This window comes from Rana temporaria, chromosome 1 (genome assembly GCF_905171775.1).
Source record: "Rana temporaria chromosome 1, aRanTem1.1, whole genome shotgun sequence".
Lineage (NCBI taxonomy): Eukaryota > Metazoa > Chordata > Amphibia > Anura > Ranidae > Rana > Rana temporaria.
In genome coordinates this window covers 214,983,404-215,002,781 of record NC_053489.1, presented here as the reverse complement: position 1 = coordinate 215,002,781, position 19,378 = coordinate 214,983,404, and the positions used below count along the sequence as shown (strand labels likewise).

Here is a 19,378-nt window from a genome sequence, read left to right as displayed (position 1 = left end):
ATTATCTCTATTGCAAACCAAGCCAGCACCCTGCTGACTGTGGAGACAGCTGACCTTAGGAGAGGTAATTACCCTGGAGCAGTGAACTCCCACATTTCATTAGCCCTTAATGTGTGTTGAAGCTAAAGCAAGTGTAAATGAGCACTAACATTCCTGTAAAAATACTTTTATAAAGTATTACACTTGTTAATGTTCTTGTTGCTCTTAGAAAACCTGTTGCTAAAGCACTTAACTGTTTGTAGGCTTTTCTTGATCCTACATATGTGATGTTCTTTGTGCCTGGATGGTAAAAAGATGTGTTATAATACCAATGACATTTTCCAGGGTCCTTTGCTCTTATCTGGGCCCGTCATAGCTCAACTCGTCTCCTCCATTTACCCCTAACCCTCTCAGTTCCCTGTCCGATCCTCCTCTCCTTAGCCTCTACTGTACTGCAGAACCCTTTTTTGCACTCTTCTCATGTACTTTGCATAAATTCTCTAATCTGTGTAACCTATATCCAACACATCTCAAAGCCTATAAGGTTAAAGAGGGATTAAAAGAGAAATACTATATATATATCTATAGATATATCTATAGATATTGTGAGGGGTAGCTCGGTAGCGGGGTGTGTGACCCCTTGGATGGGTCACCACACACTGGATTTATACAGACTGGCAGTCGAAGAAGGTTGAAACAACGTTTTTGGTTTATTTTTCATCTTGATGGAAAACAATTGCAAGCATCCAAACAGCATAAACAAAATCAACATAATAAACCCTAGCCACTCTGGGCATCTACTTCCACACAGGAACCTATCTATGGAGTCTGACTCAGCCTAGCGCTGGGCAAAACAGTGCTGGTCATACAGCACAAACATTAGTCTTTTGATTTTTATCACACAGAAAAAATTCAATGGTCTCCTCACCTCCTCAGGAGACTTTCAGTACGCTGTCTCTCCTACTCACAATGCCTTAGGAATGATGCAGCAAATTAGTGGTAATCCTCTGGGCTACTTATAGAGGCCTTAATTGCCTCATTCTGATCAGCTGATGTTTTTCAACGACCTTTAGCCTTTCTCTGGCTACGTTTGTAGCCGATGCCGATAATCATCTGTGTATCGTTAAACAAGGCAGAATGTATGTCACATCAGTGACAACACCCACAGATTTACCTGACTTCCTGTCACATATATATATATATATATATATATATTATATATAATTATTGTCCTCCACTGTATCTTTATTATTCCTTATTTTCAAGCTAGAACATATTTTATACTTCTTGTTAATATATGACATTTTTTTTCTGCTTAGATTTGTTTGGAAGAAGCGGCAGACAAATAGGCGCTTTAATCTCTTCTTTCTGAGCCTTATGGGGGACAGAATCTCCTGTTTCTTGACTCCACACAGGGACTGCAGGTTGTGGAAGATGATTTGGGAGATGACTGCAATATAGGACTGGATTATGTGGCTCTCCTAAGAGGCCTGGGTCATGAAGGTGGGAAACAAACCAAGCTTGTAATAGTTTGGTCTCTTACAGATGTTTAGTCCATAACAGATTTCTTATTGATGGTCAGATTTTTTTATTTTACTGAAACGTATAGAATTTTTCAATAGTAGAAATAATTACATTGTCACAATGGTGATAAAAATTTAACCAATAACATTGAAAAGATAATCTCCAAAAAATGAAGGAAGAGACTATCCTATAACACAGTAAAACTGGATTAGAGCAAAGTTTATGAGGAGTCCATTAATGAGAGGTAAGCAACAGTTTGAAATGTGAAGGGTGAACATTCACAGAAAATACTTCAGGGCAATTGAGTCAGTTATATTCTTACCAAACCATTAGCATTGATTCTGTAACTTAAATAAAAGATCTGAGCAAGAGGCTGGGAGGAGAGAAAAAAAAACTTTTAGGGATGGGTGATGGAAATAAGCGGTCAAGGCCTTTGTTGCTCATCTGGAACCCATAGAGACCCAACAAAGAAAGGATTTGTACAATTAGTAAATAGAAGTAGAAGAAGGAACTTAGAAAGAAGAGTGCGGAAAACGGGTATCCCAGGGGTTCTAGGCACATAGAGCCATCATGCCGCGTACACACGATCATTTTTCGGGTTGTAAAAAACAACGTTTTTCAGGCTCTAGAAAAAACTAAGTTTTTTTTCAACTTGATCGTTAAAACGGTCTTACCTACACACGATCGTGACGTACAACACGTACAACGGCACTATAAAGGGGAAGTTCCATTCGCTTTTGGGCTGCTTTAGCTGATTTTGTGTTAGTAAAAGACGATTCGCGCTTTTCTGTCTGTTACAGCGTGATGAATGTGCTTACTCCATTACGAACGGTAGTTTTACCAGAACAAGCACTCCCGTCTCATAACTTGCTTCTGAGCATGCACAGATTTTTCACATCGTTAAAGCCCACACACGACCATTTTTTACAACTCGAAAAACGACAACGTTAAAAACGTAGTGAAAAAATAGAGCACGTTCGAATATTTTATTGGCCGTTTTTCAGAACCCGAAAAATGCTTTGAAGCCCACACACGATCGTTTTTAATGACATTAAAAAAACGTCATTTTTTACAACCCGAAGAACGGTCGTGTGTACGCGGCATCACAGTGCAAGGAAGCTAGAGGTCATTTGAGAAGGAGAGAAGTGGTCTAACCAGGCTTGCCAGAGGTCAGAAATATTCTATGGTGTCAGATTTGCACCATTCTAATTTGTAACATAAATTGACATTCATTTCTCTGTTGGTTGCCCAATGAGTGCGGCTGATACAAATCAGGTGGTCACAGACACCATAAGTAGCAACATTGGTTGACAATATTAATTAACCTTTTTAAAACTGATGTGTATTATGAAAATAGGAGATTCCCCCTGAGTGAGATTTTAAACTGATGTGTTTTACGTGTCTTCTGTCATGCTTAATCCAACCTTTTAAATTGTGTTTAAAGTTTGTTCCTTTCTTTATGTATAGACTCTTCTGAATGTAAAGAATATTTGTGTTATTTACATGCTGCTAATTCTAATTCTTATGATCTGTAAACTTATTTTTAAGACAGACTAATATCACACTTTGGATTGTAGCAGAAAATTAAAATGCACTTGGCGAACTGAATTAATTTTGAGGTGCAAGCTCCGGAAAATATGTATGAAACTATGCCTGAAAAAATAAGCTAACTTGTAACGGGGGTTGATTTAACACTTGTAATTTTATTGTGCTGTGTGTTTATTCTCCCCTCCTTGTTGGTATAGTCCTCTCTTCTCTTATTTTGCTGGAGATAATAACAGGGGTTGGAGTTGGGAAGAAAGTCATGGAAAGCAGTCAGCCTCCTGAGGAGAGCAAGTAAGAGTTGGCATGGACATTTTACCCTTTGCGTGCTCTCACTCCTAAAGGGTTGGGATTTCATCATTATGGACTAGGTCTGGGATTATAAATCAATCAGGTTGGAGTGTCTCCCTCCTGAGGAAAAAGAGAGAGACAAATAGCACTCTTGTTAAATATGGAAAGAGGCTGCAGAAGCCAGGTAGTAATCTCCACTGTTATTATAATTATAATAACCTGGAAATATTCTTGCATTATTTGAAGTCAGGAAAAGCAGTTTCTTGCATCCTCTGTCTAATTTCTTTTGTACACAGAGTAATGGAAATGGACCTTGTGGCAACATAGCATGGCCTATAGATACTGGAATGTGGCTGGAATGGTAACACACAGCCAGCTCAGGATAGGACCGGCGGTGGCCAGGTGACGGTGGGTTCGGATGGAAGGGTGGTTGGAATGGTCCACGATACAGCCTTCTGCTGCAGTTGGGCTTTTGAACCTGGTCCTCATCTGTAGTATTACCCTCAGGGATTTGTCATGTAACCATAGTATTAGCAAGGCCTTGTGGATAGACATACAGTATCAAGTATGAGGCTCTTGTCTTTGCCTGTGGGAGAAATGTTTTATCGTGTGTGTATTAGGCAGCTGGTAGGGGAGCTTCTGCAGTTTCCCTCCTGACATGCATCTGTGATGGGAGTCACTTTGGGCGGGGGGCTGGTGGAACCCAGCTTACCTTATAGAACTCTGGAAACTCCTGGTCCAGCTCACCCAGCCCCTCCTATGTGTAAGTCACCCTGTGTCTATTAGGGGCATAGGGTGACCCAGTCGGGTCTGCACTAAACCGACTTTCCGTACAACCACACCGGACTCAGTATTTCATGTTACCCCTGTTATCCTGGGTCTTATAAACGTGGTTTGTGTTGAAAGAATAAAGGGGCTCTTTCACTTGGGATAGTAATAATTCTGAACAAGATCCCTCAAGAAATATATGAAGATAAATTAATTCCTCCCTTCCAACTGCTGGAATATTTATGAGCTTGGTCTCATTAACTGTTGTAGACTTTTTACTAGAGTGTTTGAGGTGTGGCTGGATCCCATTGTTCTATTGTTTCTGTCTGCCTTGGGAGCAACCTATTATGGTATGGATATGTTTTCTAGCTTGTAGACTGGGGTAGGGTGAGTCACCCTGGGTAACTTACACATAAGAGGGGTCGGGTGGGAGCTAAACCAGGAGTTGTCCAGAACTCTCTAAGGTAAGCTGGGTTCCACAAGCCCCCTGCCCAAAGTGACTTCTGGTCACAGCATCTATGTGAGGAGCTGGGAACCCTGCTCAGCTCAGATAGTGTCAGTAAAATTTGAAATAAACCCTTCCCTTGTGTAAGCTTCAAAGCAACACCACATCTACCTCTGATTGCTAAGGCACAAACTGTTTATGAAAGCTTGCACCTCCAAATATATGCAGTTAGCCAAAGGCACCCATAGAACACAAACACATATGAAGATTTCCATCTGAATGTCACAGATTAACTAAGCACTACTATAAAAAGGGAAAATATTCAATAAAAAATACTCACAAATTTGATTTCCTTGCCTTGCCCCCTTAGTGCTAGATTTCACAGAAATGGTCTGCTTGGATATATTTGTTATTTTTGTGTATATTATGGAACAATTAGGGGCATAATTCTAAAGTAGTGAATATGATTTTCACCAAACATTTACTGATGGTGAAACAATCACTGTCATTTTAAACTCATGCACCAGGATGCAGTAAATGCTTGGTAAAAGTCAGATTAACTTTATAAATATGCCTCATATATGGTTGACATGATTAATTCAAATAGTAATACCTTGGCTACACAAAGGTCAGAAAGATGAGATAACATATCCTTTTCTTAGGTATTTCACTGGATCACAGTGTTATACGTTGGTGCTGTATCAGTTCAGCTGAGCTAAGGAAATGTGAATATTGGGGCATTGAGTGTGAGGTCAGATCCTCTGGTCTGCGTCCAAGGCCACTTCCCTAACTGATGCATTGAGAGGATCAAGGGTAAGGACTTATCATGATTAAGGCAATGTAGGTGAGAATAGTCCTTTTATTTACTGCAATATGGAGAGCGTTAGTTTTGGAGATGACAGAGAGACGGAAGATAACTCAAGTAAATCTATAATGTTTTCTTAAGTTTAAAAGAGAGAGAGAGAGAGAGAAGAGAGAGAGAGAGAGAGAGAGAGAGAGAGAGAGAGAGAGAGACAAGGCAAACTTTTATTTGTCAGACATTCTAAATAAATGTATTGGATGAAGAACATTAGCGTAGCCTAAGTGTAAGAAGGTTGTATGAGGAGACATTTTTAGTTTGAAATGAATGAACCTATTGTTCTGGTACTCGTATCACAATGTTTAGTATGTAATATTAGTTGTGACGCTACATTCCATACCTATACTGAGTCATGCTATATTAAATTGTTGGCAGAATAAATACAATTTTCAATTGTAAAAATCTGTTATGAAAATATACCTGCTTGCAGTCTGTTGGGATATACCACACCCCCACACGTCTGGTTAGTCTTACCTAAAGACACATGAACTGAGACCAGGATTAGGAGCAGATCTCTTCAATTGGATCATTATGAATATCTGCAAATGTGTGGCAGTTCAAGACAAAAAGTTTATACCATTAATGTATATATGTGTTAAATTATTATCCTTTCCAGGCAGCCCTTTTTTTTACAGCCATTCAAGAAGATTCATGTCACCAGATGGAATACATACATCAAAGTATTGCAGCTGCTGTCCTCCTCTTCTTATGTACTAGTCCTGAATACTTTCACTTAGTGTTTTCTCTATTAAAGATGAGTTCCAGAGTTTTTATCATACCTTTCTGGTATGTTTTCTTCGGACTTCCGTCCATGGCACCACGGACCGGGTATGTCAAGTCCATGTTTTTTGTGCCCATCTCCTTCACTCCCATTACTTTTTGGGACCTGTGTGTATCCCAGAAGATGATGGGACCATTAGAAAGCACTGCATCACTTGCACATGCGCAGTAGGAAACAGGCTGTGAAGCCACAATGCTTCACCTCCTGTTCTCCTAGTAAGAATGCCAGTGCCTGCACACAGAGCCGATGGTGGGTCGCTTTGGTTGCCGACATTGCAGACTTCCTGGACAGGTCAGTTTTCTTATATTAAAAGACAGCAGCTACAGTATTTATATAGTATATATGGTTCCTGTGTTATTGGTCTCATCCTATTTTGGCGGTATTGTTTAGAGTAATGAAGCAGACGCTGTAACTTTAGATGCCACTCATGCTTACATTGCTGGAAAGTGTGGTCTCCAACCAGCTACGGTTGAATACTGGGGTGAGTGTGCAAAGTATTCTAAAATATTGTATAAACTGGTCTTAAGTTCAAGTGACATATTGAGGAGGGATTTACCAGACACTCCAACTATACAACTGAAAATTTAGTTAATACCAGTTCCCTAAATTAGAGATGAGCTGTGGCACTGTGTGCAGTAATAAGATGTACAGAGTTCCTCTGGAAATTGCTGTCCCATGGCACTAAACTCCTTAACTTGATGTTTATTGCATTTAGGAGGGACACTCTCGCCCTCTCCACCAGTCCAGCGTACTTCTGCCACCTTACTCCCAATAACAGAATGGTATCCCGCCGAGCACATAGCACGGACACCCTTTCTCCCGTACCATATGACCAGGTCATGGATCTCTGTAACGCAGGTTCGGTTCCGGTTGCTACTAGAAACCGTCTGCCAGGGAGGGATCCAGTGTATCAACCCCCTTGTTAACGAAGGACCTACAGCATTTCTGTTCAAAATCCAAAACCTGCTAAGCAAACCCCACTCTCTCGGACCCCAGCCTCTCCCCTCTTTATACCACAGGCTCTTTATGGGCAGGCTGTAACAAAAAGCTCGGGAACAACAACACACAAATTAACTCTTTCCCCCGGTCTCGGACAGCCACTAACTGAACTATCATTCTTGTAGGCAGCCTGCCTACAGATTTCACTGTTTCCTAAAACAGTTTTAGTCAAGGCATGCCGTGAATGATAACTGACATATTTGCTTGTGCTCTCCCCTAAGAATGGGTTCGGGCGTGTTTGGGATACCTCCTGCCCGATCATGCCAGGAAGTTGTCCTTGCACACGGCTAATCACAGGCAGTGAGAAATTTTTCCGATCCGCAGCTGCAGAGATCGGGAAATGTCTCACTGCCTGTGATTAGCCTTCCTGGCAGGATCCTGAACATGCCCAAGCCCATTTCTTTTTTTTTAAATTAATTTCTTTTTATTTGATTTTAAGATTACTTATACATCAGACAATTATTTTAACAGGTAACCATCTAGCATTATACAAACAGAAAAAAGAAAGAGAAGACAACATACTATAATCAGTACTAAACATATTCTTAGCCTGTATAATCAGATGTACCTGATATCTTCTAAGTCTTGTAACCCTGTATCCAATCACCCCCCCTCCCCCTACCCTCCCCCCAACTACCTAAGGGAGCGTATTACCCCATTTGTTAATCCACTAAGCGGACAGACGAGCACAGAAGAGAGGGGGAGTCCGTCCTCTACCCTTTTCTCTTGTGACGATACTTGTGATCACATGCCCTATATCGCCAATCCCCATTAGAGCACCCATCAACCATACTCCCACCACAATAGGTGGCAGCCACTTCCAACGGGAGAGGGAGGAGGGGGGGGTGGGAAAGGGGGGGGGGCGCGTTACCCTGGAGTCCCTTCCTCAAGTGCCATCCTCATATGTTCCACACCGCCCTCTGCCACGGCCCCCATATGCTCGTGAATTTCCCATAGTTCCCCTGTCTAGTAAAATATACTCTCTCATTTGAAATTGTTAGATTCATAGTCGCTAACCAGTTATCTACCGACGGGGGCGTCTGCGCCTGCCATTTTTGGGCTATCGTTTTTCGTGCCTGGGAAAAGGCACCTCAATATAGCTTCCAAGCTGCCCTGAGGTGCCCTTATATCTTCTATACACCCCAGTAGACAAGTCCCTGGCCACTGGATTGAGGGATGTTCCAAATACCTTGTTTATCCTCTCTATTATTTCTACCCAATAATCATAAAGTTTGGGGCACTTCCAGACCATGTGAATTAAATCCCCTTTATCTTTGCATCTCGGGCATTCGTTATTCTGTCTCCACCCCAGTTTAAACATTTTATGCGGGGTATGATATACCCTATGCAGTAAAAACAAATGGGACAATCTTTGCGCTGGGGCGATTGAAGACACAGGCGCATTGATGCAGAATTCTCTCCACTGTTCAGATGGTATTGTTCCCAGGTCTCTTTCCCACGCTTCTTTACTCTTGGCCGGGCCCGCTCTGCTTATCGCACTAGCACTCAAGCTGTTATATGTTACTGTTATTAAGCCCTTGGCCGTACTTGCCCTGATTACTTTGAGAAGGACGGGAATCTGGGTCCATACCATTGTTTTAGAACTAAATTGTACTTGAATAGCATGGCGGACCTGCAGATATTTGTAGAATGTTTTGTTGGGAATATTAAATTCTCTTGTTAAATCTGAGAATGATTTTAGGATGTTACCCTCAAACAGATGCTTTAGGCGAGTTATACCTTGACTCTTCCATTCTCTCGATTCTTCTATGCTTGTTATTTCCTGTAGATTATTGTTATTCCATAGGGGGGAGAATTCTGTTTGACCACTATATCCCAATAAGGTCTTTATTGTGTGCCATACTTTAATAGCCAATTTTATAGTTGGAAATTTATGGGGGAAATAATCTGCCTCTAGGGCTTCCAGCAACAATTTATGGGGATTACCCGTTAACATCAAGCGGCTAATAAAGCCGTCTCCCTCAAAGGTTCCACACCCTACCAAATGTTGCAGTTGTGACGCAATAAAATATAACTTTGGGTGTGGAACCGCCATACCCCCTTCTTTTACTGGCAGCTGGAGTGTTTGCAAACTTATCCTGGCTTGGCCTCCCCTCCATATAAGTTCTCTAAATAATGATTCTATTTTCTTGAACCATTTATATCCCAGCCATAAAGGTGCGTTATGGAGCAGGTATATTAATTGCGGTTGCCATATCATTTTGATTAAGTTGCATCGTCCTGCTACAGACAGGGGAAGTCTTTTCCAGATGTCGCATTTATTTTTCCACTTTAGTAACAGTGGATCAAGATTTAAACTGGCGTATTGGGTAATATCTTTCGCTATCCAAATGCCTAGGTATTTAAATTTTGTGACCACGCTTAATTGAGAAGCGCTTGGCAGGAGCTGGAGATCAACTGGATCCAGTGGTAAAAGGGCAGATTTTTCCCAGTTAATTGTCAAACCTGAGAAATGACCAAAGTCATTTACCAGTTGTATCACTTTGTCTAGAGTGGTTTCAACATCCCCCAGAAAGAACAAGATGTCATCTGCAAATAATGCAATCTTGTCTTCCCCTTGGTGTCTTCTGAACCCCATTATGTCCGACCTCGCCCTGGCCATTATTGCAAGTGGTTCCATGGCGAGGGTGAACAGAAGGGGGGACAGAGGACACCCCTGTCTCGTCCCTCGCTCCAGTTGAAAAAATTCCGATGTCTCATTATTAATTTTAATTTTAGCTCTTGGCTCGCTATATAGTAATTTAACCCATCTAACAAAGCAAGGCCCGAAGCCGAATTTCTCTAATACTTCCCATAAATATCTCCATTCAAGGCTATCAAATGCCTTAGCGGCATCAAGAGATAACACTGCTCTGGGCCTCTCGTTATCAGTTGGTATTTCTATATTTAAAAAAGTTCTTCTTATGTTAATAGTTGTTGCCCTGTCTGGTATAAACCCTGACTGATCTGGGTGAATAAGTTTACTAATGCATCTATTTAAGCGAGTTGCTAAAATTTTGGCTAAGATCTTAACATCGGTAGGTAACAAAGAAATTGGGCGATAAGATGAGGGGAACAATTTTTCTTTCCCCTCTTTATGAATCACTATGATGGTTGCTTCCAGCATTGAATGGGGAAGAGTGCCTCCACTCTCAGCCCCCTCCAGAGCCTTCAACAACTCTGGTAGCAAAATCTCGCCAAATTTCTTATACACCTCGATAGGTAGTCCATCCGGGCCAGGGGATTTCTGGTTTGACATTGAAGTTACGGCTTGCTGAATTTCGTTTAACGTGATTGGTGCATCCAAGGCCTGTCTGTCCTCGTCTAGCAGGGTAGGGACTATTATTTTCTGAAAAAATGATTCCATAGCTCCACTCTCAGCCCCCCCTTTAGATTTGTACAATTCTTTGTAATATTCACAAAATGTTTGTAAGATCACCTGGCCGTCCATGGATATTTCTCCCCCTATTGTCTTTATTGCTGGGATATTTGACGGAGGGGAGTTAGTCCTACTTAGAAGGGATAGCATCCGCCCTACCTTCTCTCCCTCTCCAAACTGGCACTGCCTTTGTAGAGTCCGCTTGTTCTCCGCACATTTCAAAGTAGCTGTTTTATATTCTAGCTGTTTTGTCAACCATGTTTTCCCGCGTGGCTGGGGTGGTTGCTCAATAAACCTTACTTCAGCTTGAGTGGTCTCACGGGCCAACTTGCCCTCTTGCTCTCTCCCTTCCCTTTTCACCCTGGCTACCTGCTGAATTAGCAAGCCGCGCAAAAAAGCTTTCAGAGAGTCCCACACTATTCCCGTTGGAGCAGATCCTGTGTTAATATATACGAATTCTTTTAGTCTAGACATCAGGATCTCTGGGTCACCAATCAACTCCAGCCAACCTGGATTAAATCTCCACTCGCTACGGGAGACTTTAACTCCAATCTTTATTATTAGCACCAGAGGGGAATGGTCCGAAACCCCTCTGGGGCCATAGTAAATTTTCCTTCACCAAGGACATTGCATCATCACTACCCACTGCCAGGTCTATTCTGAAAGCGTATGATGGGAGCTAGAATAGCATGAGTACTGGCGATCTTGTGGAAAGTAAGTTCTCCATATATCTCTCATTCCTATTTCCTCCAGGAATCGAGCTAGTCGCCCCTCACCAGATCTTTTTCCCGGAGGAAATCTATCCAGGCTTCCATCTAACACCTCGTTATAGTCCCCTATGGCTATCACTGGAACCCCTGGTTTATCGAGTGTGAATTCGAGGAGTTTGTTTAAAACATCTAGTTTAAATGGTGGGGGGATATACATATTAGCCAAAACGTATGGGCTATTCTCAATTAGGCAAAAGAGAAATATGTATCGGCCTTGATCATCTAACTGGGACTCAGTGCAGGAAAACGACACCCCCCTCCCCACCAAAATGCTCACCCCCCCTTGAATAGGAGGAATGCACTGAGTGGAACTGAGCCTGAAATTTACGACTGTTCAGTAGTGGGACAGTGTCCTTAGTCAAGTGTGTCTCTTGTAGGCATAAGAGTCCCGGCATACCCTCTTCCAGGAGTGACATGACTGATGTTCGCTTAATTGGGTCTCCCATACCTCGAACGTTCCAGGAAGTGATGGCCAATAATCTATCCTGCATCTAGACAGACTGACATAATAGTAGGATACACCACTCTAGTCCAGCAGTACAGGTATTTGGCCAGCACTCCTTTTACTAACTGGGTCCGAAAACCCCCTAGCCTCCCCTCACTCGCCTCCCCCGTTTCCGCCATCACTGCTCTTGATTTGAGTAATATACGCTCCCTAACCCCTCCCTTTAACACCTCCCATACCCTCCCTCCCCCCCCCCCCACCCCCCTTCCTACCCCGCCCTACTGGGCACCCCTTGGGGGCTTGTGTAATGACCTCTCTACTCTCCCTCATACATATCCTACAAACACGCAAACACGCGACCCTCCCTCCCTCTCTCTCCCCCTTATAAAGCAAGATCAGAACAACCACCAATCCCAAAAAAGGAAAAATAGTAACCAAACCCCTCCCCCTCCCCCTTGATAGTGTGATACCACTCACCTATACTAAGTCCCCTAGAATACCACCCGGGATCAATGTACATAATACATGAATATTCATAAAAAAAAAAAAAAAAAAAAAGCCCATTTCTAATTTACACTGAACTGTCAAACCATCAGATGTCTAGAGTCATAACTGATCACATGTGCAGCCCCCCATGGCAACTGCATATCAAACAATGGCTAAGATGGCAAATAACATTGAAATGGCAGCTTCCTTGGCTGTAGAGTGTAGGAAGGTTTAGTTGCCCTTTATGATTTACATTTTCTTTTACAAGCATGCTTGAACTGTGATAATACACTCTAATACAATGATGTAATATGGGTTACTATAGAATATTTTTCAGCCCTTGTCTTATTTTATTTTCATAGGAGAGGGATCTGATTGCCTCTCAGATCCCGTGAAGCTGCTTCATCGTGTCGCAGAGAAAGGTAGAATATAACAGTCCATAAACTGCACATTTGAACTTATATTTTTTTTTAAAGGTATTTTTATTTTGCATACATTTTACAAGTACAAAGCAAGGAAAAGGTAACTAGAGCAAACATTTCTCAGTTATGAAAATATAGTTTAAACCGAATGTCCATTCAGTTCACTATCCTCAATTAATGAAGGAGCAATTACATGGCACAAATGCAGTTGAGGACATAAGATGTAAATTACTACCCAACTGATTTCAGACTGGGTGCTTTAGACTATTACAGTACATACCACTGACTTTGTATTTGTTATTCAAAAAAGTAAACAAAATACTCTATGCATGCTAGTAATTGTGTTTTTACGAGGTGCACGTCTAACTGGAAATTGCTTACAATGGTTGTAAAGCCTAATTTAAAAAAATAAAATAACAAACACGCCTATGCTTACCTGCTTTGTGCAGTTGTTTTGCACAGAGCAGCTCCAATCTGCTCTTATTCTAGGGTCCCCTGCCATTGCTCCAGGCCCCTCCTCTTCATCGGGTACCCTGTGTGTGCTTGCACCTGAGTCCCGCTGTTGCGTCCATTGACACAACAGTGGGACTTGCCCCCCCCCCCCGCTCTCATGTCACCGGATTTTTTTGACAGCTCCCGCTGCTATCAATCTGACCAATGAGGAGAGAGACAGCGGCCGGAGCCACTGTGCTCGTGCACATCACTGGATCGGAATGGAGCTCAGAAAAGGAAGAAAGGGGGGAGGGTCTGAGGGGCAGTTCCAGCAGAAAAGTTTTTTTCAACTTAATGCCTTGAAAGCATTAAGGTGAAAAACCCTAAGGCTTTAGAACTACTTTTTTTTTTACTTGGAAAAAAACAGCTTTATTCATTCAAAGCACAAAATACAAAACAGGTCAAACACATTTGTCAATAAAAATACAGTGTCATACGGTGAAATGCATGCTCATTTTGTTTACTCATATACCTCTAGTCATACATTCACATTTTCACAAGGGCCAAGGAACATTTTAATATGGAACAACCTCCGGGTAAGGAACAATCAGACACACGCCTCCCCATCCCCCAGCCATCTGTCCCAAACCTTGGAATACTTTTGTGTAGCGCCCCTGTGTGTGTAGATCAGCTTCTTGAATGGCAAGGTGTCATTAACAGCCTTTTTCCACATCGGTACAGTGGGGGGCAGGACCTGAATCCATCTCTGCGCAATTACTTTTCGAGCTAAGAATAAGGTTTTCGATATGAAAATTGTGTGATATTTATCCACCTCTACGTCCGGCATCAGCCCCAGAATACACAGCTTAGGGTCAAGTACCACAGGGGACCCCATATTGTCGTGCAGAAAGCGGACAACCTGCGTCCAGGCTTTAGAACCACTTTAACTAATAATATTAAAGTATGTTTAGATTTCTAATATTTTCAACTTTGCCTATTTTTTTGCATCAGTATATCATATTGGTATCTTTTCAGGGTTTCCTTCTCTCTATGCACTGGCTGTCACCAAAAAGAGTATGAAAGCAGTGACTCTGATTGACCTTACTGGGCGACGCTCCTGCCACGGTAGCATGTATAGCCCTGCAGGATGGCTGCTGCTCTCCAAATACACAGTCCGGGCACCAGGAAATGAGACTTGGGACTGTGACATTAACTCAGGTAAGGGAACAGAAGAAGAAAACACCAAATATTAAAAAAAATGTTTTTTTATTTATAAATTAAATAAATATATCAGCAGTTACTTATGACTTCCTTTTTTGGTTTAAATGGCACTTTTTTTAATATCTTTAGATATCTACATAATATATGGTAGCATACTAGAGCATGTAATTCCTTCTTCTGACAGTTAATCCATCTGATTTATAATACCCATTGCATGTTGGATAATATCCCAGAAAGTACAATTAAGCTGACTAAACACTAGCAGATTTTCAAAGAAAAAAATCTTATCAGTACTTATCAGTATCAACAATTGCTGATTTGACCTTTGTTTGAAAGTACTTAAAAAATATTTGATTTTGGAGCAAGTAGTCTTTTCTGAAGGAAAATCATACTCACCGTCGGGTATTCGCTTGTTCTTTTAAGATTGTTTGTATGACAGGTTATGTGTTCTAACTTGGTAACTTATTTATCTGTCCCTTTGGCTTTGCTGTCCTCCTTCAGCTTATGAAAAATATTTCTGGAAGGGGTGCATGCCCGGAGCAGATGATGGCCTCTGTAAGGTCTGTGTTGGCTGGGAGGAGGGTGGCAGAGTCAATGGGAGGTGTGCAGCCAATCACGACGAACGTTATTATGGCAACATTGGTGCTCTAAGGTGAGTCTATGAAAAAAAAACAATACCTGAAAAATAATAGTCTTTTATGCCTTAAGCCCATCTCTAGTTTTAAATGGGGCAGGAAAATAATTTCTCTATTAAATGTGTGGATTTCCATTGAGATTTCCAGCTAGATTAGATAGGCTATATGGGTCCACATAAAAGATGTTTCTGTTTGATATTTTTTTGATCGATCCTGGTCAGGTGTCCCCCTAGTAATAATAGGTGCCCCTATTTGGGGGGAAATGTGCTGACTTTGTGCTCTTACTACCAGCCAACAAAAAGCCATAAATTGGGCAGAATTTTCCCAAGCAAGGATAGAGTCATCAAAGGTTGACATAGATTCTAATACTTCTTTGAGCTATCCAAAACTAAAGAAAAAGATTTGCTTGGAGTTGGGCTTTAACGCTGAATTCCAGAAAACAAAAAATGTCTTCCTTTAAATACTTGTTTATGCCTGTGAAAACCAGGTTACTTACTTGATTTCCCACACCTTTTGGGCTCTTTGACACTGTTAGACTGGGCCCGAAGCCACTTCTCTCCTACTCTTTGGCAGTCTTAGGTCCTGTGACATCACTAAGACCAATGTAGGGCAAATAGCCTTGCATTTGAATGTGAGGACGCAGAGGGACAGTCCATTGCCAGAGTAATGGAAAGTGCGGTTTGTGGGGGGCAGAGCATCAGGTAAGTAAAAATGCTCCTAGACTAGACTTATTGAGCAGTTAACGCCTGCAGTTCAGGTCCAGCCTCAAAGGTGAGAACATTTTAGTTTTCTGGAGTTCAGCTTCAAACTGTTTTGAATATTTTTGTATGTTTTGTTTTTTTGTTTAGCATACTGATGAAAAATGTGAAAATGTGTAAAATGCATTATTATATAGTCATAGAATTAGATTAGCTATTGCCTCCTACAACCTTTAGAAATTAACCATATATGTCAACATCCACATAATGCTAGAGCAGTACTTGCAGAACCCAATTGCTTCGGTTAGAAGAACAACTGGTCATACAAAGCCCTGAGGTTGAATAAAACAGAACATACATAGAATTGTCCACCCAACATGTTCCAGCGCTTCTCATCTGACAGCAATGTAATCTAAGCGGTTGATTTTCTAAAGGCTGTTCACTTTGCATGGGAAGTTGTACTTTACAAGGTAATTTGCCTCAGAGCTTAGTGAAGCTTTACTGGACTTCCATCATCCAAACATTCGCAAAAAAAATGCAGTGATTTTTTTTGTATAATCTTTATTTACTTAGCATATTTGACAATACATCAAAAAGGAATAATAGTAAAAAGAGAATAAACAAGCAAAAAGAACAAGGACAAGGTCATTATACATGGTCCAAGGAGATCTGGAAACGAAACAATGGGATATGTCAACATATTGCAACGGCAGGTATTCCTTCCCTGACCAAGACATTCAATCCATGTGGGCAGACCTCTCTCTCTCTCCTACCACGAGATGATAGGAGGATCCCAATCTTAACTATACACGAAAAATAGTGATTACATAAATCAATGATTGTCTACTCTAAGGCATATGACCTTGTGAGGTACCATGAACTAACGTAAAGCAAACTACTGCTTTTTTTATTTTTTATAATGTATTCTTTGTGCATGATTGGGTATTCTTTGCAAAGTGAAACTTCACCACATTCACTTAGCTCTGGGGAAAATTCCCTTGCAAAGTGCAACTACCTTGGAAAGTGAACATCCTATTTGCATACACCACATCCTAAATATTACGAAGGCCTAAGTCACACTCTTTCTAACTTGGGGATTTTGCCATTACCTGTGAATTTAACTAAATAACCAAGCTTTATCAGTAATAGCACTTCAGCACACAGACACCGGTCTTGTTTCTTTATCCTGCTTCCAGCACTCACTTGTCACCTCCCAGTATCCATGCCAGCAGTGAGACAGCTAATCCAGTACACAAAATCTTTAATAGGTTTCACACCAGTCTCTGCACAATTATATCTCAGTGACCAGTGTTCAGTGTCTGAATGTTAGTTACCCCCCAGCGGGCAGTCCCTAACACACATGTATTAAGAGCTCAGTGGTCAGCTCCCAGCCTATGTACATTAAGCCCTTGGTGGCCAGTCAACCCCATGTGTACATTTAGCCCTCAGTGGTTAGTCTCCATTCTATATGCATTAACCCCTCAGTAGCCTATGTGCCAGTCTTTCTACCATACCATACAGCATTAAGGTTGTAAACTGACAGGAAATATTGTGGATTCAATATTTCCTATTATTTATACACTGCAATAACAATAGAGGCGTGCCCATTAATCCATTGGTTGTACAAAAAAACAGAGTGTTTAGCCAGTCTCTGTGGAATAGTGATAAGATGGTTGGGAACTGCATTTTACCAGTGCACTACTACAAAGAAAGAATGTTTTAAAAAATAAATATTTTAATTGTTTATTATTACCAAGTTACAAAATGCAAAGTGAGCAAACTGAAGAAAAAGCTAAATCAAATCACTATTTGGTGTGACTACCCTTTGGTTTCAGACCAGCATCAATTCTTAGGCCCCTTTCACACAAGCGGACCAATCGGGTCTGTCTGTCCATTTTTCAGGTGGACTCAATTTTACCACCCATTATTCTCTATGGGGAGGTGGATGTAAATGGACATGTGTCCGTTTACACCTGCCTGCATCCGATCTGGTCTGCCAAAAACAGACAGGTGGGGATTTGTTTCCCATTAGTCTGCTGGACCGGATGACAGTTGGGTGGATCCGTACAGGCAGTCCATTTCCATCTGACCGCCCCATAGAGAAGAGCGGGCTGTGCATAGCAGAGCAGACACAGATCTGTCATCCACCTGCTCAGGGATCAGCAGAGAGATGCACCGCTGAGCAGGCGGATATGCAAAAATAGGGCCTTGGACATGCATACCTTGTACACCTACACAAAGTCAGGGATTTTGTAGGATTAGAGTCAGGTGTATAACGTCAATTATAGCAAGTAGGTGCTAATGATCATTAATTTCATATGTAGGTTAAAATACAGTCAATAAGTGAAACAGAAACAGCTGTGTTGGAGGATTAAAACTGGGTGAGGATCAGCCAAACTCTTATACTAAGGTGAGGTTGTAAAATACAATTTCATGCCACATGTCATACACTATGACCAGACCGAGCACAGCAATAAGACACAAGGTACTGCATCAGCAAGGGCTCTCCCAGGCAACGATTTCGAAGCTGATTGGGATTTCAAGATGTGCTGGTCCAGTTCTTTTGAAGAAGCACAAATAAATGGACAACATTGGGGAGTGTGGACGCAGTGGTCAGTCAAGGAAACGTAATGCAGCAGATGAAAGACACATAATGCTTACTTCCCTTCAGCATTGGAAGATGTCCAGCAGTGCCATCTGCACAGAACTGGCAGAAACCAGTGGGACTTAGGTACACCCATCTACTGTCCGGAGCAGTCTGGCCAGAGGTGGCCCTCCATGGAAATTTTTTGGCCACAAAGCCATTTAACGAGGCTGAGCATCAAAAAGCAGCCAACATGGCTAAACGACGCAACTATGAACAAAATCATAGGAACTGGGATGCAGAAAATTAGCAGCAGGTGCTCTAAACTGATGAGCCAAAATGTGAAATATATTCCTATAGCAGGAGGCAGTTTGTTTGTCAAAGGGCTGGATAGCAATACAATAATGAGTGTCTTCAGGCAACAGTGAAGCACGGTTTAGGTTCCTTGCAAGTTTGGGACTGCATTTCTGCAAATGGAATTGGTCAGGATGAATGGTGTCCTCAATGCTGAGAATTACAGGCAGATACTTATCCATCATGCTATACCATCAGGAAGGCGTGTGACTGGCCTGACTGGTTCCAAATTTATTCTGCAGCAAGACAACAACCCCAAACATACAGACACTGTTATTAAGAACTATCTTCAGTGTAAAGAAAAAGGAGTCCTAGAAGTAATGGTTTAGTGCAGTGGCGGAACTACCGCCATAGCGACCCACGCGGGCGCTATGGGGCCCGCAGCCGAGTGGGGCCCGGCAGTGGGGCCCTACCATGGGACCCGATGGAGTAGACTACTCAGACTCCGTAGGAGCCGCCCGGAATCCTAGATCAGTAAGCAGGGGCAGAGCAGAGCGAATGCTTGTCTGCGGTGCGCTGCCTCCTGCACTGGTTGCCAGAAAAGCTTGCCGACCAGCGCCTAGCAACCAGTGACATCAGAGGACACGGCCGACCCAGCATTCAGAGCCTCAGCCTCCGCGCCAATAAGTTGCTCCGCCCACCTCCTTCATCTTCCAGCGTGAGATCTGTTAGGAGTGTCATGTCAGCCCTGAGCCCGTGACAGTGTGAGCCAAGCCTGAGCCAGGGGTGGATCAGAGTGGGGGATGCAGACCCCCACAGCCGTT

At 42.1% G+C, this 19,378-nt stretch overlaps 1 pseudogene; it reads left to right on the top strand.

Moving 5' to 3' along the window:
- Positions 1 to 19,378, top strand: part of LOC120942738 — a 61,403-nt pseudogene that overhangs the window by 25,199 nt on the left and 16,826 nt on the right.